The sequence below is a fragment of the Sarcophilus harrisii genome, chromosome 3 (genome assembly GCF_902635505.1).
Source record: "Sarcophilus harrisii chromosome 3, mSarHar1.11, whole genome shotgun sequence".
Lineage (NCBI taxonomy): Eukaryota > Metazoa > Chordata > Mammalia > Dasyuromorphia > Dasyuridae > Sarcophilus > Sarcophilus harrisii.
Genome location: NC_045428.1, coordinates 517,781,912 through 517,803,860, shown reverse-complemented (window position 1 = coordinate 517,803,860; position 21,949 = coordinate 517,781,912). Strand labels below are relative to the sequence as shown.

General features: G+C 35.6%; 1 protein-coding gene across 2 annotated transcripts in view; it reads left to right on the top strand.

Annotated features, from left to right (window-relative positions):
- LOC105750097 (tripartite motif-containing protein 64-like) overlaps positions 1 to 21,949 on the top strand; it is a 95,277-nt gene that overhangs the window by 17,682 nt on the left and 55,646 nt on the right. The gene's annotated exons all lie outside the window — the stretch shown is intronic.

Here is a 21,949-nt window from a genome sequence, read left to right as displayed (position 1 = left end):
CGAGCTTCAGCCCATTAGATATGTCCTGGACCCTCTCCTCTTTTGCCTTTGTAATAATAATTCAATAAAAATTTACAAAAATTAGATTACTATGGGGCAACTAGTTGGTAGAGTGGATAGAACACTAGCCCTGAAGTCAGAAGGACCTGAATTCAAATCTGACCTCGGACACTTAACACTTCCTAACTGTGTGATCCTGGGCAAGTCACTTAACCCCAAATGCCAAAGGAAAAAAAATAGATTGGTACAAATATCCCATAAAGCAAGCTAATATCTTTACTAGAAATTGGTCTAGTAAAAAGAAGCCTAGATTCCCATCTTTGCCTTTCTTTTATGGCTTGATCTCTCTGATCCTGGGCTTCTAAACTTACAAAATGTGGATATCTCTCTAGGTGACAATGGTGAACACGTTAAGTGGATGAACTAGCCTTCTGATAGATATCTATTCAGGTAAGTATTAAATTAGTCCTAAAAGTTATGGTGGATTACTTTCTTTTGCCTCACAGATTGGATTAAAACATACCTGTTTTGAGAATTTCTAGAAACAAGGGCTTTATTATTATTTACTATAAAAACAAACAAAAACATATTGGTATGCACTAGTAAAATAAACAGAGGGAAGTGTGTCCTCACATGAAAGAAACTCACCCAGCTTTAGGGTAAGGGAGAATGTGTCAGAGAGAACACATTCAAAGTTGGATTTTAGAGAGGCTTGTGGACAGATAATGGATGCCAGATATATAAAGTGGCATTCTTAATCAGACCCAGATGAGAAATAAAAGTATTGGGGAGTGGAGAGAGTGGTGGCTTTGGTGAGAATCACCTTGCAAAGACCAAGCTTGGATGAAACGGTTGGGGGTAATAAACAGATGAAAGGATCTAATGTTACATAATGCATCAGAAGTAGAATGACTCAAGGTAACTTCATCTGTTCGAGTTCATTCAATTAAAAAGCTGCAAGCCTTAACACCTGACAGTTTAATGGAAAAATGAATTGTTCATTTTGCCTATATTGTTTCAGATGTTTTAGGACCACTTGGCAATTCAGGCCAATTCCAACAGACTTGTGATGCAGAGAAACATCTCCCTCAGAGAGAGGACTGTTGGGACTGAACATAGATCACAACATAGGATTCTACTCTGGAGTTATTAGAATAATAACTATCATAAACATAATACATAGCACCAAACATTGTAACAAGTTAAATTTATAATTATTTCATTCATGATAAAAATTTGATAAAATATCATGACACCAGAAAGTACAACATAGGCAGTTTGGAGGAAATTGGGAAAATATCCATAAACTGATGCACAGCCAAGAAGCAGAATTAGGAAAATAATTTAACAACATTGTAGAGGAAAATAAACAACTTTGAAAAAACTTTAGACATCTGATCCCTGCAATTATCAACCACATTTGTAGAAGATAAGATGAAACATGGCACTCATCTATTATCAGAGTAGTGAGGAATTTTAAAATCTAGTTTTGTTACTTCTGTTTAATCATTTTTCCAGTCATGTCTGACTTTTCCTGACCCTATTTGGGGTTTTCTGGTTTGTTTGTTTTTATCCCGGCTCATTATAAAAATGAGGAAACTAAGGAAAAATAGGATTAGGTGATTTACCCAGGGTCACAAAGTCATCTGAAGCCAGATTTAAACTTGAATGGATGAGTCTTTCCAATTCCAGTTCTCTATCCACTGTGCCACCTAGCTGTTAGATGCTGGACTGGTTAGGCTTTTCCTTCTTCAACTCCCTTATTATAGGTGAATAATTGAGATGAATGGGGTTAAATAAGTTGCCCAGACCAGATTTAAACTTATGAAGCTGAGACTTTATGATTTCAAGTGTATACTATACTACCTAGCTGCCCTGAAATGTAGAGATGCCAATTTTCAGGCATAGACTATATGAGAATTTGTGTGGTTGTAATGTACATGTCATTGTACATGTAATTGTACATGTCATAACATTGTCTTGTTAAATAGAGATTAAAACGCCTACCTTGCAGGACTCTTGTGAGAATTAAATGAGATAATATTTGTAAAATACATGTAATAGATACTATATAATTGCTTATTTCCTTTCCCTTAACCCAAGAGTTTTTCATATTTTTTTCCCTGTAATCCTCAAGTGGGCTTGTGGGAGTTCCTCCTTATATATGCTCTCTTAAAGGTATGAACTCTAACGTGTGAACTAATGTGAGAACTCTCTTAAAGGTGTAAACTCTAATGTGTGAACTCTTTTACAGGTGTGAACTCTCTTAAAGGTGTGAAATAAGTACACAAAGCATTGTCTCTATCAGTTCCAGTGATTTAGCACCTTGTTTCAAGTTCTGGTTCATAACATCTCCCGCTTTCTTTTTGATTTAGAACATAGGTGGTCATGACCTCCCTGACTTCTCAAGGAGGTGAGAACCCCAAAAAATAAGGTAATCACCCCTTCCCTGACTGCTCAAAAAAGGAGTGAAAACAACATAAAAGGAGGTGTTCACACCCTCCCTGACGTCTCGGGAAGGGAGATGAAAACACCAAAGGAAATGGGAAATCAAATCAGATTAGCAGGTTTCTGAAGGGGCTCACTCTTAAAACAAGTATGCATAAATCCATCAATATGGGAGGTATCACAAATAATTACATAAATTGCATAAGCACATAGTAACATATGTTAGTAGCGATGTGACAAATAACATGAATCAACATACAGAATTATACATATCCGTAAGTCCTAGAAATAGTACAAAAGGAATCTATTGTCCCTTAGTTCATGTGCCAGGAATCTAATTATTCCTGTAAGCTTTGAAGTCCTGCAATAGTCTCATCTTGTGTTAGGGAAGTCAATGATTCCTGCTGGTTTTCAAGTCCTGCAACAGTCTCATTATCAGCCATGCTCTTTCAGTGTCAGATATTTCTTAGATCTTCTCCTTTGTTTTGAGGTTTTTCTCCTTTTCTGTCTTTCTCCAAGTGCTCATTGCCACCCATCTATTTCCTTCTCTGTTTGTATGAATGTAAGCAAACCCTTTCTCCCAAGCAGTTAACCTATCTAATTCCCTTCTGTTTACCACTTTCTAAATCTCTCCTCATCATCTGGCAATTACATTGGAGCTGTTTGCACTGGACACTGCCCAGTTGGTTTAAAAAGTCTATTCTCCCCAATTGTAATCCCTTTCTGCCATCTGATTGCTTTTTGGCTGATACATCGCATCAGAGTCCTGACCTTCTAAAGACTCTCTGGGTGTAAACTCAGCTGCCATCATGCCCCACCTATCTTTTGTATGATATCTTGGAACTGGGCTCTGCCTCTCATTTCCCTGGGTCAATCTACATTCAGAGGCCCAGTGGAAGCCTTGGTTGCATTTTGGACATGGGGTTTTGGGTTTTCTCTCACTCTGTCCTTTCACTCTATCTCTATATCTACAGTGGGCTCTCAGATGTCCTATTTTTCCACACTGAAAACATTGATGATTTTCTCTAGAAGTGCTATGCCAAGAGGGACCCTGTTGTCCCATGTTCATCATAGTCTGGGTATAATAAGCATTTGTGACCACTGTGGTACAGAGTCTTATGATCTCCTCTAAAGGAGCATTTTTGTGTAGTCCCCATATAATTCTTTCACAAACCTCATTATCATTTTCCTTAGCCAAATGTCTGGTCATTATTTCTGTAGTTGCATTTTCTCCAATGCTTCTTGTTACAGCTGTTTGCTAACATCCCACAAAATTCACAAAGGGTTCATTGGGACCTTGCTCTATTTTTGTGAAGGCTTTACCTCTATCTTTCTGTCCAGGGAGGGAACTCCAAGATTGAAGCCTTAGAAATTTGCTCATACACTGATATGGGATAATTAATCTGTTCTGAATTCTCTCCATACTGACCTTCACCTGCTAGTTGGTCAAAAGTGATTTGTACATTAACTCCTGTTTACCTATTGCATCTGGCTTGAATCCTACATAATTCACAATACTCCAAAAGCCACAACAAGTTTTGTCCAGGTTCTAAACATATCCTTGCTATGGATTTCCAATCACTTGGAGTTAGGATTTCATAAGCCAATCTAGTAACATCTTAACATAAGATGATGTAGCCCCATAAAAAGTGCAACCTTTTTTTCAAATCCTTGATTTTTTTCCAAATCAAAAGGAGTGTATTTTCTCCTTTTTTGACCTGAAAGATGAAGCTCTTCAATCACAGGGTATGCATTTATAAAATCACATACATCCTGTCCTTCATTTTTTGCCTTGACCACTGCTTTTTGTAATCTTGTCATAAGCTGCTTAATAGGTGATTCTGTTTGTGTCACTGCCTCTCCCCCTCTTCTTTCTCCCTCCGCCCATGAAGGGTTGATTGAGGGAGGGAGGTCAGGGGGTTGGGAATGATCTAATTTCTCCTGCTGTGAATTCTTATCTGATTTTTCATCCTTTTCACCTAGTTTAGTTGGCACCTCCTCATCCTGCTCTTTCTTCTTTTTCCTTATTCTATAACTTATATAATTTCCTAAAGCAGGTTTTATTAAATTGTATGTATAAAGTGTATTTTTGGAAATTGAGTTTGGATTGGAATTGTAGTATTCACCTAGTTGCTCTCCTACTAATTTCCATTAGTCTGGATACAATTCTTTTTCCTTAGAGAACCAAGGAGATGTATACGTATAGTTTCTAAAAGTTCAGTGATCTGCTCCCAAATTCTAATCAAACCTTGGCTTTTCATAAGTCTGACAATACTCTCTAAACATTTTCCTTAACAAGGAAAAGCAGGCTGTTTTCTAAATATCTGTCCCATTTTAGCTGAAATTCTACTTTAGCTCTTTAACAAAGTTTCCTTGTTATACTCACCTTAATTTCTGGGTCGAGGAGACTTTTCCACTGAAGTCAGGATTATGTCTGCCCCACATTAGGTGCCAAAATGCAATGTTCTCTTCTCTAAAATATATTGTTCTCTGGGAACAAATGCAGCCAGGGATTAAAGTCCAAATCCTTTATTGTTTCCTTCAAAATAGCCCAGTTAGTTTTCTTAGAGACTTATTTCTCTCTTTGGTTCCAAGAGCTCTTGCTGCTAGTCCTTTGCTAGTCCTTTGTCTAAGTATACATAAGCATTGTCTCTATCAATTCCAGTGACTTAGCACCTTGTTTCAAGTTCTGGCCCATAACACCCCACCAAAACTTTTCTGGCGATCTTTGAAATTTTCTTCTGCTAGTAATTTGCTGCACTTCCAATATTTATGGCTTCTGCCAGTCCAGCACTATTTCAGAGGCTGAATTCCATAGTGTGAGGACAGTAGGAGAGCTCAGAAAGAAACATGTGTCCTTTCTGCCATCAACTGTGTTAGCCAGAGAGAGAACTTTTTTTTTTTTAATTTATTTATTTTTTTTATTTAATAGCCTTTTATTTACAGGATATATACATGGGTAACTTTACAGCATTAACAATTGCCAAACCTCTTGTTCCAATTTTTCACCTCTTACCCCCCCCACCCCCTCCCCTAGATGGCAGGATGACCAGTAGATGTTAAATATATTAAAATATAACTTAGATACACAATAAGTATACATGACCAAAACATTATTTTGCTGTACAAAAAGAATCAGACTCTGAATTATTGTACAATTAGCTTGTGAAGGAAATCAAAAATGCATGTGTGCATAAATATAGGGATTGGGAATTCAATGTAATGGTTTTTAGTCATCTCCCAGAGTTCTTTCTGGGCATAGCTAGTTCAGTTCATTACTGCTCCATTAGAAATGATTTGGTTGATCTCGTTGCTGAGGATGGCCTGATCCATCAGAACTGGTCATCATCTAGTATTGTTGTTGAAGTATATAATGATCTCCTGGTCCTGCTCATTTCACTCAGCATCAGTTCGTGTAAGTCTCTCCAGGCCTTTCTGAAATCATCCTGTTGGTCATTTCTTACAGAACAGTAATATTCCATAATTTTCATATGCCACAATTTATTCAGCCATTCTCCAACTGATGGACATCCATTCAGTTTCCAGTTTCTAGCCACTACAAAAAGGGCTGCCACAAACATTCGTGCACATACAGGTCCCTTTCCCTTCTTTATAATCTCTTTGGGATATAATCCCAGTAGTAACACTGCTGGATCAAAGGGTATGCACAGTTTGATAACTTTTTGAGCATAGTTCCAAACTACTCTCAGAGAGAGAACTTTGAATCTTGATTACTAGCATATTATTCTGTGAATCAGAGTATTCATTGTAAATCATTTGGGAATCATCGCAAAAATATTATATTCAAATTCAAATTACCCAATGTTTCAGAAGCAAACCAAATAGTTTTTTTTTTAAGTTTGTCTTCCTTCTGCCCGAGTGTTTCAAGGCCACTAGCAGAAACTTCTTTTTCCCAGGTGGCATTAAGCAGATAAGGTTTTATCACCATTACTCCTTTCTAACAGACTTTGGAAACCTGCTTTTCAGGGAAAACTTCCCCACCAGCTTAAAATAGTCAAGTTTTTTTGTTCTTTTACTTACAAATTAGTACGATGGGTTGAAAACTTTAAAATCACACACACAAAAAAGTTATACCAAGCATAGTTGCAATATGGAAATAAGCAGTTGACAAATTTTTTAACCATTGTTCTTAAAACTTAAAAGAGCTCTTTAAATCCATACAATAGACAGACAAGTCACAAACACAGAACAAAAATCATACAGACATAGGGGGCACAATTACAACATTAAATAAAACATTTAACATATACAAACTAGGGGCTATTCAGAAAGCTTAGAATAGCCCTGAAGGAAGTTGTTGCAGCTTGAGTCTTCCCAGAAACCAAATGGAGCTTTTTAGGCTTCCGAGTCTCGGGTTGGTGCATTTCTCTGCCTTCACAGAGAATGCCCAGAGAACCAGATAGTGCCAAAAGGCACACAGAACCAGATAGACACAAGTACACTTAAGCACAAAGAGACAGTAGACAAACAATTCTGGAACACAAAAGACAGACAACCAGCCAGGGCACTCCTGTGGAGTGCTGGTAGGCATTACTATTGCTGCATTCAGCGTAACTACCTGCAATCCTTGAGTATTCACCCAGAAATAAACTGGTTCCCAGAATGCTCAAAGCCAATTGACTCAAATTTATGTCTCCTCTCTGGTCCACAAAGGTGGATTACCAAGGTCTGAGGCCAAGGAACGTCTCTCGTTGACCACCCTCTAGAGCCAGTAACCCTCTTTGCCCTCCAAGGAAAGGGACTGGCTGTCGAAACAGAGCCAAAGGCTATCTCACTGGGAAGCCTCCAAATGAAGTGCCCAGGCAAGAGAAAAACAGGGCAGCCAAAATAATGAAGTTTTAAGAGCATTTATTGCTAGCTAGCGACTGAACCCCAACACCAAGACTGGAGGAGTCAGCAATGAGTGATCTCAGGGCCATATATTTATAGAAAGAAGAGAGAGACATCAAAATGTTTCTTGATACATTTGTCATAATAAAAGAATTTCTATTCTAAACAGGAGGCAAAAAAAAGTTATCACTCTAAGGGGGTCATTCTCAGGCAGCAGCAAGCAGCATTTCCTTAAGCTTTATCAGGTTGTCAAGGTCTCAAGACTCTCAGGACAGTACATCTGGGTTGTTAAAAATACCATCTGCATTAGGGAGTGAAGAACTAGTAATAGACTTCTAACTACAAAGATTCAAGATTATGTTTCTCACGGTCTCATTGTGGGGTGCTTTTCCACTTCACCCCAAGGGCTATAAAACTATGCATACTCTTTGATCTAGCAACACTACTACTAGGTCTGTATCCCAAAAGGATTTTTTTTTAAAAAAAGAAAAAATCTATATGTACAAAAAGACACATATAGCTCTTTTTCTGGGCACAAAGAATTGAGGGCATGCCCCTTAATGCAGGAATGGCTAATAAATTGTGTTATGTGATTATAATGGAATACTATTATGTTATTGGAAACCATGAGCAGACTGAATACAGGACAACCTGGAAAACTTACATGAGTTAGTGCAAAGTGAAATATACTGCATATAAAATAATAGCAATATTTTAAGATGATCAGCTGTGAATAATTTGGCTATTCTCTGCAATACAATGATCCATGACAACTCTGAAGGACTTATGGTGAAAAAAATGATTTATCCCCAGAGAGACAACTGATGGTGTCTGAGTACAGATTGAGACACATTTTGTTTTTACTTCATTTTTTTGAGTTTGGGGATTTTTTAAGGGGGAAGGGTGGTCTGTTTTCTTTCACAACATGTCTTTTATGGAAATATTTTGCATGATTACATATGTATAATTTATTAAATTGGTTGACTTTTCAATGAGGAGTGAGGCTGGGAGAAAATAGAAAGAGAATTTGGAACTCAAAAGTTTTAAAAATGAATGTTAAAAATTGTTTTTATATGTAACAGGAAAAATAAAATACTACATAAGAGGGGAAATTGAGAGAGAAGAGATAAGTTATTTTCATTCTGGATTTTGCTCTCAGATCACAGAGGCAGGAGGAGAGAAGATAGGTTTGGAATTATTACCATATGAGAGTTAGAGAAGCAGTTAGGGGTGGCAGAATGACTACCATCACTACCTGAGGACCTAAGTTGAAATTAGATAAAATCAATCAGTAGTGGGCTCATTCAGCATATTTTACTAACTTCAAATGCTTTTGGTGATTTTTTTTTAAAGAATGTTATGGGTGAATTGTGAAATAACTGAAGAAACTAGGTTTGAGCTTTTGAGCCTCCTCAGCTTGACAATTAACCCCATTACAAAGGGGAAAGTTTTTTCTTACATTAAAAGAAAAATAATTAACAAGATATAAACAAGGATTAAAATGAGGGAATTTCCAAGTTGGGAAGGGAAGAGCAAACAAATATAATTTCCTGATGTGGTGGAGATAATCTAACTTCCCAGCTTTGCTGGGTTAGGTTCAAACAATACAATGAAGTTTTCTCACAAATTTTGAAATTGACTTAAATTTTCTACAAGACAGAATTTGGACTATAACCATAATTGATTAGATACTAGCACAGGACCTACAAGCATGGTGTGCTCTTACCAGAGAAGGTATTATGCTCTATGAGCAAAGCAGAATTGAAGAAGCTCAAAGGGAATACAAGATGCCCAAATTTAGAGAATCTACCCCAAATGTTCATGTGAGCTATTTGTACCCAAACTATGGTAGAACATTCTAAGCTTGTATTGGTTTGCCACAGTCTGACATGTTGTACCCATTCTAATGTAGAGATTTCATTTTGGTCCTCTTCCAAAATGAGGACAATCAATGTTTGAACGGAAAGAAAAATGAGCCCGATCTAAAATTGAGTGATAAGAGGGGGACAGTGTGGTTCTCTCAATTCCCACAATTCTTTCAAGAAATAAAGAAAAGGTCAAACTGATTTAACAAAACTCACCGGCTCTGCTGTACAGGTCATTCTCAGGTACAGTTTGGACTAGTTGATATCTGAGGGGCTGGCCTCCAACTCTGCCATTGTGTGAAAAATCTAAAGAAAAGGACAGGCTCAGCTATGGCAACCCCTTTGACTGAAGTGTGAACTCCATGGTCCTCACTGCTAAAGCAGTCACAAAAGTGTGAATTTCAGACAGTATCAGAACAAAGCTTATAGCAGAGAGGTGGTACTAGAGGTTTCAGATCAACTGAATTCACATCTTGTGCAGGACCAGGTGTTTTTCTACTTTGTATTTTGAAGGGCTAAAATTCAGAGGAAAGATTTTGTTATGAATCATTCAAGATAGATTTTTCATGTAGGAATCTTATTTTCTTATTTGCCAGAAACCAATGAGGAAATGTAATAGTTATAATGAAATGCTGGACTCTGCTTTAACTCAACAGAGATGATGAATTACACAGGACACCAGCCCTTTTAGTTCTCTATTTGAGAACTGTGTTGATTTTCTAAATTGCTAAAAGAGATGCCCGGCTTTAACCTTAGATCTTTTCAGTGGGGATTGAATATTCAGTTGGAATGAGCTCATTTTCTTGATCTGCTTTGTTTGCACATTGCAAATTATTCTAAACTCCAAAAGTGTTTGGTCTTTCAAATTCAGAAACCTTTTGGTGTAGGAGGATGAGAAGGATCAATTGATAGGACTAAGTTATTAGAATTATATGTGATAGGACTAAATTACTATCACAATAAAATTCCAGAAAGGGAAAATTACCTGTTTTATCCTTAATGTGATTCTTAGACATATGTCTCCCAGAGGATAATGAATACAGCAAATATAAAACCTAAAAAGAGATTGGGTAGGGAAGCAGACTTGTCCTTTGCAAACTTGATCACATAATGCAATCCAACATAGGATACCTCCTGCCCACAAAAAGCTGAAGAATCTACCATCACTTGTTTGAGGGACTTTATAATTGAAGAAAGTTCTTTAGGTGGATAAAGGGCATTTTTGAGCCAAAATCTCTCCTATTCTTGTGCTAGTGAATAAGATTAGTTAATTCAGGTTATAAATAACTATTGTTCATCCCATTACCTTTATTTGTGGGGGGGAAAAAGGGAAAAATATAATGGGATATAATGGATCTGATGAAAGGAAAAACATATCAAAAGTGAAAATGTAAATAGAATATAGGCACTCATAAAATGGAGGAATGCAACTGAATGAATTAGATAGCAGAATTCAATGGTTTGTTACTTATAAAGGCATTGTAGTCAAAGTTATCAAACTTATTGAGGAAGGAAGGGGAATGCCATCAAGTCTGTAGAAAACAGTTTCTAACTGGGAAAACATTTTTACATTCAAAGGTTCTGATAAAGGCCTCATTTCCAAAATATATAGAGAATTGACTCTAATTTATAAGAAATCAAGCCATTCTCCAATTGATAAATGGTCAAAGGGTATGGATAGATAGTTCTCAGATGAAGAAATTGAAACAATTTCTAGGCATATGAAAAGATGCTCCAAGTCATTATTAATCAGAGAAATGCAAATTAAGACAACTCTGAGATACCACTACACACCTGTCAGATTGGCTAGAATGACAGGGAAAGATAATGTGGAATGTTAGAGGGGATGTGGGAAAACAGGAACACTAATGCATTGTTGGTGGAATTGCGAATACATCCAGCCATTCTGGAGAACAATTTGGAACTATGCTCAAAAAGTTATCAAATTGTGCATACCCTTTGATCCAGCAGTGTTTCTACTGGGCTTATATCCCAAAGAAATCTTAAAGAATGGAAAGGAACCTGTATGTGCACATTGCAGATCTCTTTGTAGTGTCCAGAAATTGGAAACTGAGTGGATGCCCATCAACTGGAGAATGGCTGAATAAATTGTGGTATATTAATATTATGGAATATTATTGTTTGGTAAGAAATGACCAGCAGGAAGATTTCAGAAAGGCCGGAGAGATTTACATGAACTGATACTGAGTGAAATGAGCGGGACCAGGAGATCATTATATACTACAATACTATATGATGATCAATTTTGTTGGACGTGGCCATCTCCAGCAATGAGATGAACCAAATCAGTTCCAATAGAGCAGTAATGAATTGAACCAGCTACACCCAGCAAAAGAACTGTAGGAGATGACTATGAACCATTACATAGAATTCCCATTCCCTGCATTTTTGTCGGCCTGCATTTTTGATTTCCTTCACAGGCTAATAGTACACTATTTCAAAGTCCGATTCTTTTTGTACAGCAAAATAACTGTTAGGACATGTATACTTATATTGTATTTAATTTATACTTTAACATATTTAACATGATTGGTCAACCTGCCATCTGGGGGAGGGGATGGGGGGAAGGAGGGGAAAAATTGGAACAAAAGGTTTGGCAATTGTCAATGCTGTAAAATTACCCATGCATATAACTTGTAAATAAAAAGCTATAATAAAAAGAAAGAAAATCATTTCTAGGATTTTGATTCTCTGTTACACATGCCCAAGGAAGCTAATCAGGAATAGTTCTGCAGATCTAAGTTTTAGAGGAACTACTTTGTAGCCTAAACATCAATGAGTACAAAAGATCCTTGACCTCCTGGGGCATAACTTCCTCTTGCCACATAATCTGGAAAATTTCAATGAGCTTTTGTATGAGTAATAGATTGTAGATGTCAGATGGAACAGAATCAGCATCCAGAGCTTTAAAACATGAAAGCAGCCTGATGGTATTCAGAACCTCTTCTTCAGTTGGAACTTTATTTAGGGAGTGACCGATTTCAACTTGAAGTAAATGGTCAATAGCTTCAGCATTGATTGACAATGGTCTGTTGAGAATACTTTGGTTCAGGCCATCTCTCCAGGACTATGTCCTTATCACTAATCAGTGTAGCACTATTGGCACTGAGCAGTTAAGATGCACTATAGTTCTTTGGCTCATAAGTTTTTAGTGCATCATTAAAGAAGATTTTTGATTTTTGCTTTGGATTGTTGCTATCATCATAAAACTGAATTTCATCTGCTTTTTCACTGAGCCAAGAATCCTGCATTTCTGTAAGTTTTAATTGTACTTTACTTTTGATAGAATCGAATGCTACCTTTTTATAAATGGCTGAACTATCTTGCTGGTACATCCTGTGGAGTTCTTGTTTTTCATTTAGGAGCTACTGAATTTTTCATCATTTTCATCAACTCAGTCTTGATGTTTGTGAGGGTTCTGACCCAGATGAACAAATACAATTCTGTACACCAACTATCTAAAAGTTGTTTACTGCTTTTCTGCTCCATTGTTGCCAATGTTGTTGGTAAACAATATGTGTGGTTTACCTTCCAAGTTGTCTCTAATGTGTTGACATTCATTATCCTAGTAGTCTTTCTGCCTTGGGGCTACCATTTTTACTGAATGTGAATATTCAGCTTAGAGAGGATAAGTTTCTGATCAGTTCAGGACTTTGCATCATCCATTGCCTTGGTCATTCTCACCTGCCTGTGTCTCTTTTTCTTACAATCACATAGTCTGTTAAATGCCAATGTTTTCTGCAAGGGTGCATCCATAAAGTTTTATTGTATTTAGGTAAATGGAATACAGTATAGGTGAGGAAGTCATAAGATGCACAAATCTTCAATAATAAATGGCCATTGCTGTTGATGTTTCCAACTCTATTCCTCCTGAGGACTCCCTACCATATTTGGATGTCTGAGCATCTCTAGCATTAAAATCACCCAGGATTATAAGCTTGTTCTCTTTTGGCACATTAATGATAAGAATATCCAGATCTTTTTATTCTATCATTATAAGGTTTGTCATGGTGGAAGTACAGAGACTGATGACAGTGGTATGGAGGTTTTCATGACAGTAGCAATCACATTGTCATAAGCCTGTCATTCACTCCTTTTGGAAGGCATGTGAGTTTGTTTACTCCATTAGATTTGATTGCAAAACTACATACACTAGTTTCATAGCACTCCCTTTCACTGCAGCCACTTCAGAAAAATGTATATCCATATCCTCCTTCAGTAAAGTGGCCTTCATTTGTCAGCCTTGTTTTACTCAGAGATATTATTGGGTGTAATACCTGTTGCATTCTCTTACAACAAGAGCTGTTCTTCTTTCGGATCTCCTAGATCTTACCAATGGTAAGAAAAATCAGCTTTTCAGAAGCTTTTATTCATTTTTTTTAGTATTTTGACCACAGTGAGATTCTTGCTTGCCAAAAATCCTCTAAGCCTGAAAATCCTTAAGAAGAATGTTTTATTTTTGTGTGTTTGTTTTATGAAAGGTAGATCATATTCTACAAGCATTGTCTATGGTCTGTCCTGGTAAATCCAGCTTTTTTTGTTGCCATCTTCCCAGAATCCTCCCGTAGGCTCATCTCTGTCCCTAATTCAAGTCAAGTTGAGAATGCAAAGAAATAAAAAAGAGAGATCATTTAGCTACTTGAAAAATTTTGTGGCACAGCAAAATAATTAGAGGCTTTATTTTTTAATGAAGTACAATCTGTATGAGTTTTCAGATTCTAATAGGAGTGTGGTTTGACTGTTTTATATATGCTAAAATAGTCCAATGACTTTTGAGGGAAATAAAGATCCATAGGAGTATTTAAAAGTAGAGACTGTGAGGATTTGCACCAATGTTCTTTATTGTATCTCTTCCTAGAGAGAAAAAGGAAAATATAAATCTTTAAGAGAAACAGTAGGTTTCACAGACTATGTAATATTCAGTCCTAAACATAATGCAGGCCCATCTAAAAGGTTTCTCTTTCCAATAATTTCTAAAGCAAAGGTGAGGAGAGGACAAACAGTTTGATGTTTCAGAACCTTATATGACACTTGAGTATCATCTAGCATGGGATTCATTCATCTCTTCATCTTCATCTTGAAAAGAAATAGTTTTTGTTTTTTTGTTTTTTTTTGGTGGACCCAAGATGGCAGAGAAAAGTCAAGAAGCTGGTTGAGATCTGCCCAGTTTCTTCAACAACAACACTGAATCAAGCCTTTATACAAATTCTGGAGTTGGCCAACTCATAAGAAGATAGAATGAAACAGCCTAAGATAACTTAAAAGAACTTCAGGAAACATCTGTCTCTCTTGGGTAAGAGGGGAATGTAGCTTAACCTACATGTAGTGCAAGTAAAAAGTGCTAGTGGAAACATTAGCCACAGCACAGACTAGCAGTAAAGCCCAGTTGATCCTAGATCAGTCAGCCAGTGACTTAGCAGGTCATTGATTTAGCAAACCAGTGACTTAGCAGGGCAGTTATGAATCCTGCAGCCCCAGAATAGAAGACAAATTGAAACCCCCAAACTCTGGCACAATAGGCCAAGCCAAACCAGTGCAGAGGGAAAGTTGCCAGAACCTATGATTCCAGTGTGGGAGTCCAGTGATGAGGTCCCTGTCCCCCTACCAAAAAAAGCTTTGGGCAATGTTCTCTATGCCCTAGGAGCAGAGCTCAAATTTTTTTTTGATGAAGAAAAAAACAAAAAGAGCCCTAACACTAGGAAGCTACTTTTGTGGCAGGGAAGATGAGAATAGAAACTTAGAAGAGGATATCAATGGCTAAATGCCTACATAAAGCCTCAAAAGAGAATATGAATTAATCTCAGGTTCAAAAGGTTCTCTTGGAAGAGCTCAAAAAAGAGAAGAAAAATTAGGAAAAAATGAGAGCCATGCAAGAGACTTAAGGGGGAAAAGTTAACAGGTTGGAAAAAGAAGCACAAAAATAGACTGACGAAAACGACTCCTAAAAAATAGATTTGGGCACCAGCCCTGAAGTCAGGAGGACCTGAGTTCAAATCTGGCTTCAGACACTTAACACTTCCTAGCTGTGTGACCATGGGCAAGTCACTTAATTTTAATTGCCTCAGCAAAAAAAAAAAAAAAAAAAAAAAAAAAAAAAAAAAAAAAAGATCTAGGGGGCAGCTAGGTGGCACAGTGGAAACAGTACCCTCCTTGAAGTCAGGAGGACCCGAGTTCAAATGTGATCTCAGACATTTAACACTTGCTAGCTGTATGACCCTGGGCAAGTCACTTGACCTCAGTAGACTCAGGAAAAAAATAGATTTGGCAAAATGGAAAAAAACATCCATTTAAGAAAATTCCTCTTAAAATAAAATTGATCAAATGTAAAAGAAGATAAAAACGCTAACTGAAAAAAAATAATTCATTAAAAATCAGAACTGGACAAGTGGAAGCTAATGACTCAATGAAACATCAAGAATCAAACAAAATTTTAAAAAATGAAAAAAAGAAAAGAAAATGTACAATATCTGATTGGAAAAACAACCAATCTGAAAAATATATCCAAGGAAAATCATTTAAAAATTATTGGACTACCTGAAAGTCATGACCAAAAAAAAAAAAGATCCTGGACAACATCTTTCAAGAAATCATCAAGGAAAATTGCCCACCAAGGAAATTTTATTCATGGAGAATAAAATAGTCATCAAAAGGATCCACCAGTCATCTGAAAGATACCCCAAAATGAAAACTCCAAGAAATGTTGTAGCTATCTTCCAGAATTTTCAGGAGAAAACACTGCAAGTATTAAGAAAGAAATAATTCAAATATTAAGGAGCCACAGTCAAGATTACCTAATACTTATCAGCTTCCACATGAAGGGATCAGAGGTATTCTGATATTCTGGAAGGTAAAAGAACTTGGACTACAACCAAGAATTAATTATGCAGCAAATTTGAACATAAATTTTCAAGGGGAAAGAAAGACATTCAGTGGAGTAAGGGACTTTCAATCTTTTCTGATGAAAAGATCAGAATCTTCAAATACAAAACTCAAGAGAAGCAAAAAAAAGGAAACAGGCAAGAAAAAGGAAATATATTATTTAAAGGTTAAACTGTTTATATTCCTCCATGGGAAAATTATACTTGTATTTTCTGAGAACTGTATCTTTGTTAGGGAAGTTAGAATGGATATACATAGATAAAGAGGGTGGGTATAAGTTGATTTTGATGTGATGACATAAAAAAGAAATTAAGAGATGGAAAAGAGATTTTTACTTGGAGAAGAAAAAGGAGAGGCGAAATGGAGTAAATTAGATCACATGAAGGGCACAAAAAACCTATTACCTATTACAGGAGAGGGGGAAAAGAGAATGGGATGAGCATTGTTGAATCTAAATCCAATCAATTGTCGCTCAAAGAGAGAATAACATACACACTTAGTTGGGCACAGGAATTTTTCTTAACCTAAAAGGAAGTGAGAAGGGGAAAAGGAAAGAAAAGGGAAGGGGCAGCTAGGTGGTAAAGTGGATAGAGCACCAGCCCTAAAGTCAGGAGGACCGGAGTTCAAATCTAGCCTCAAACACTTAATAATTACTAGCTGTGTGACCTTGGGCAAGTCATCTAACTCCAATTGCCTCAGAGGGAAAAAACAGGGAAGAAGGAAGATTGATAGAAGGGAGGAGAGATTGAAGAATGTGAGATGTAAGAGGCAAAACACTGGTGAGGAGGGAGAGGTCAAAGGATAGAGAAAAATATAATCAGGGAAAAACAAGATAGAGGAAAATACAATCATAACTGTGAATGTGAAAGGAATGAACTCTCCCATAAAAGCAGATAGCAGAGTGGATTAAAAGCCAGAATCCTACAATATATACAATATATTGTTTATAAGAAACACATTTGAAACAAATATACATTGAATAAAGGTAAAAGGCTGAAGCAGAATCTACTATGCTTCACCTAAAGTTGAAAAAAGTTAGAAGGGGGAGTGATCCTGATCTCAGGCAAAACAAAAGCAAAATTAATTCTAATTAAAAGAGATAAGGAAGAAAACAACATCTTGCTAAAGGCTTTCATAGAAAATTTAATGTCAACATGTAAGCACCAAATGGTATAGCATACAAATTCTTAATGAAGAAAAGCTACAGAAACAGCAAACTATACTGGTAGGGGATCTTGATCTCTCTCTCTCAAAACTAGATAAATCTAACCACAAAATAAACAAGAAAGTTAAAGAGGTGAATAGAATTTTTGAAAAGTGAGATATGCTAGACCTCTGTAAAAAATTGAATGAGGATAGTAAGAAAAATACCTTTTTTTCCCCCCAGTGGTACATGGCACCTACACAAAAACTGAACAAATATTAGGGCATAAAAACCTCATAAAGAAATGCAGCAAGGCAGAAATAGTAAATGCATCTTTTTCAGATCATGATGCAATAAAAATTACATGTAATAAAGGTCACTGGAAAAATAGACTGAAAATTAATTGAAAACTAAATAATCTAATCCTAAAGAATGAGTGGATCAAACAACTAATCCTAGAAAGAATTAATAATTTCATCCAAGAAAAAGAAAATAATGACACAATATACCAAAATTTATGGGATGAAGGTAAAGCAATTCTTAGGGGAAATTTTATATCTCTAAATGTTAATGTGACTAAAATAGAGAAAAAGGAGATCCATGAACTGGGAATGCAACTAAAAAAGCTAGGAAAACACTAAATTAGCTCCCCAATTAAATAATAAATTAGAAATTCTGAAAATTAAGTGAGATTTATAAAAGTTGAAAGTAGGAAAAATATTGAACTAATAAATAAAACTAAGAGTTGGTTTTCTGAGGAAAAGTAAATGATAAATCGTTGATTAATTTGATTAGAAAAAGGAAAGAAGAAAAACAAATTACCAGTTTCAAAAGTGAAAAAGGTGAACTTTCCACCCTAAAGAGGAAATTAAATTAAAATAATTAGGAGCTATTTTTCAGAATTATGTGCCAATGAATTGGACAATGTAATTAAAATGGATGAATATTTACAAAAATATAAATCGCCAGATTAACAAAAAAGGAAATAAAATAAATAATGCCATTTTATCAAAAGAAATTTTAAAAGCCATTAATGACCTCCCTAAGAGGAAGCCAGATGAAATTACAAGTGAATTCTACCAAACATTTAGAGAACAATTAATTCCAATACTATGTAAATTATTTGAAAAAAGTAGATGAAGGAGTCCTATCAAATTCCTTTAATGAAACAAATATGGTGGTGATACCTAAAGCAGGAAGACTCAAAAAACAGAAAAAAAATTATAAACCAATTTCCCTAATGAATATTGATGCAAAAATATTAAATAAAAGACTAGCAAAAATATTACAGCAATTTATCACCAGGATATTATACTATAATAAAGTGGGATTTATACCATGAATTTATATCAAGAAGGAATGGTTCAATATCAGGAAATCCATCAGAATAACTAGCCATATCAATGACAAATCTAATAAGAATCTATGATTATCTCAGTAGATGCAGAAAAAGCTTTTGACAAAATATAGCACCCATTTCTATTAAAAATACTCAAGAGCTTAAGAATGAGTGTAGTTTTCCTTAAAATGATGAGCAGTATCTGTCTGAAACCATGAGCAAACACTATATTTAAGAAGGATAAGCTAAAAGCATCCCCAGTAAGATCAGGGATAAAACAAAAATGCCCAATATCACGACTATTATTTTATATTGTATTAGAAATGTTAGCATGAGCAACAAAAGAAAAAGGAAAAAAAAGGAATTAAAGTAGGCAATGAGGAAACCAACTATCATTCTTTTTTGTTGATATGATGATATATATATATATAGAAAATCAACTAAAAATTATTGGAAACAGTTAACATCTTTAGCAGGATATAAAATAATCCCACATAAATCATTAGTATATCTATGTTACCAAAAAACCCAGCAGCAAGAGTTAGAAAAACAAATACCATTTAAAATAATTGCACACCCAGTAGAAAATATTTTGGAGTCCACCTGCCAAGAAAAATTTAAATACTTTATTAACACATTACAAAATATTTTGCTTACAAATAAAGTCAGATGTTAACAACTGGAAAAATCTCAATTGCTCATGATTAGGCTGAGCTGATATAATAAAATGATAATTGTACCTAAATTAATCTACTTAGTGTCATATCAATCAAAAGGCCAAAAACAATTATTTTATAAAACTAGAAAAATAATTTTTAAAAATCATCTGGAAGAACAAAAAAATCAAGAATATCAAAGGAATTCATGAAAAAAAAAAGGCAAAAGAAGTTGGTCAAGCCATATCATACATAAAACTGTATTCAAAAGCCACAGTCATCATATCCTTTTGACGTTGGCTAAAAAAACAGTGATGGCTTCAGTGGACTGGGTTGGGTATACAAGACACAATAGTTAATAACTAAAGTAATTTATTGTTTAATAACTTAAAGACTTCAGCTTCTGGAATAAAAACTCACTATTTGACAAAAATTGCTGTGAAAACTGGAAAAAAAAGTGTGACAGAAATTAGGTATAGACTAACATCTCATACTATATACCAAAATAAGGTCAAAATGCATTTGCTATTTAAACACAAAGGGTGATAAGCAAATTAGGAGAGCAAGGGATGGTTTATCTCTTTGAGAAGGGAGGATTTTCTGACCAAACAAGAAATAGAGCATATTATGAAATGCAAAATGGATAATTTTGATTACCTTAAAATGTAAAAGGCTTTGTACAAACAAAACCATTACAGATAAGATTAGAAGGGAAGCAGAAAACTGGGAAACAATTTTTATAGTCAGTGTTTCTGATAAAGACCTCATTTCTAAAATAGAGAACTGAGTCAAATTTATAAGAATCTAAGTCATTCACCAATTGGTAAATGGTCAAAGGATATGAACAGAGAATTTTCAGATGAAATTGAAATCATTTTTAGTCATATGAAAAATCACTCTTGATCAGAGAAATGCAAATTTTAAAAATTATGAAGTACCATCTCCCACCTATCACATTAGCTAAGATGACAAGAAAAGATAATATTGGAAGGATGTGGGAAAACAGACCCTAATGCATTATTGGTGGATTGTGAACTGACCTAGCCGTTCGGAACTATACCCAAAATGCTATAAAATGTGCATACCCTTTGATCCAGCAGTATCACTACTAGATCTGAATCCCAAAGAAATCATAAAAGAAAGACAAGGATGTGCATGTGCAAAAATGTTTGTAGCAGCCCTTTTTGTGGTGGCAAGGAATTGGAAATTGAGTGGATGCCCAGCAGTTGGAGAATGGCTGAATAAGTTATAGTTATATGAATGTTATGGAATATTATTGTCCAATAAGAAACAATCAGCAGAATGATTTCAGAGATGCCTGGAGAGACTTACATGAACTAATGCTAAGTGAAATGAGTAAAACCAAGAGATCATTATACACAACAACAACAAGATTATAGATGATCAATTCTGATGGACATTGCTCTTCAACAATGAAATGATTGAGTCCAGTTCCAATAATCTTGTGATGGAGTGAGCCATCTACACCCAGAGAGAGAACTGTGGAAAATGAGGGTGGATCTCAGCATTAACATTTTCACACTTTTTGGTGTTATTTGCTTGCATTTTATTTTCTTTCTTTTTTTTTCCAGTTTGATTTCAATTGTGGAATAGCTGAACAAGTTGTGGCATATGAATGTGATGGCATATTATTGTCCCATAAGAAATGATGGGAAGATTGATTTTAGAAAAGTCTGGATACCTTAAAATCAACGTCCATTAGAAGGAATTGAGCAAGATCATGTATTTTGAAGTTTTTAAATTAAAAATAATTAGTAGTTTATTTGACAAAGTGAAACAAGATTGAATAGAATAAATGAGCTGAAGAATTAGAATGCGATTTAGAAATATAGAGATGAAGGAATGAAAAAGTAGCAAAAAAAAAAGCAAATAAGGTGTTGAATAACTGAAGAGAGGAGCTTTTCTGTAGTCTGTAGAACTTTGAGCAGAATCTTAAGAAAAGGAAAAGAAATTTAAAGGAAGCTGAACAACATTGGTACCGACTCAGTGTGAATATAAAGCTCAATTAGAGGGGGATGAGAAACCCAAAAAATTGCCTGTAGAAATGGAAAAGCTTGAAAAATAAGAACTCAATCTTGCTTCTATAACAGCAAGTTATACAATTTTATTATTAAGTTATACAATATTCCCCCCACAAATTTAGATAGTTTCTCTATCTAAATAGAGATTTTGCCAGATATCAAAAGGTCCTTTGAAGGCAAAATAAAAGCCCCCAGTGTAGGATGGGAAACAGACTGGAAGCAGGAAGAACAATTTGAGGCATCACTCTTTAAATAAAGAAGTAGGGACAGCTGGGAGGCACAGTGGATAGAGCACCAGCCCTGAAGTAAGGAAGACCTGAGTTCAAATCTGGTCTCAGACACTTGTCACTTCCTAGCTGTGTGATCTTGAACAAGTCACTTAACCCCAATTGCCTCAGCAAAAAAAAAAAATTAAAAAGTAGATCTTGTTTCATCTCTAATAGGGCAGGGTAAGAGTTGGGTAATGGAGAAGGGATCTGATCTTTTCCCTTTCCTTCATATAGGAGTTACCAAGATAAAATCAATGACAAAAATGTGTCATCTCCAAATGCTACATATATGATCAAGTATGAGGGACTTGGCTCTTCTTAGCAACACTATGATTGAAGACAATTACAATATACTTGGAATGGAAATGGAATGGATGCCATCTGCATCCAGAGAAAGAGCTATGAAGGCTGAGTGTGGATTGGAGTACAGTATTT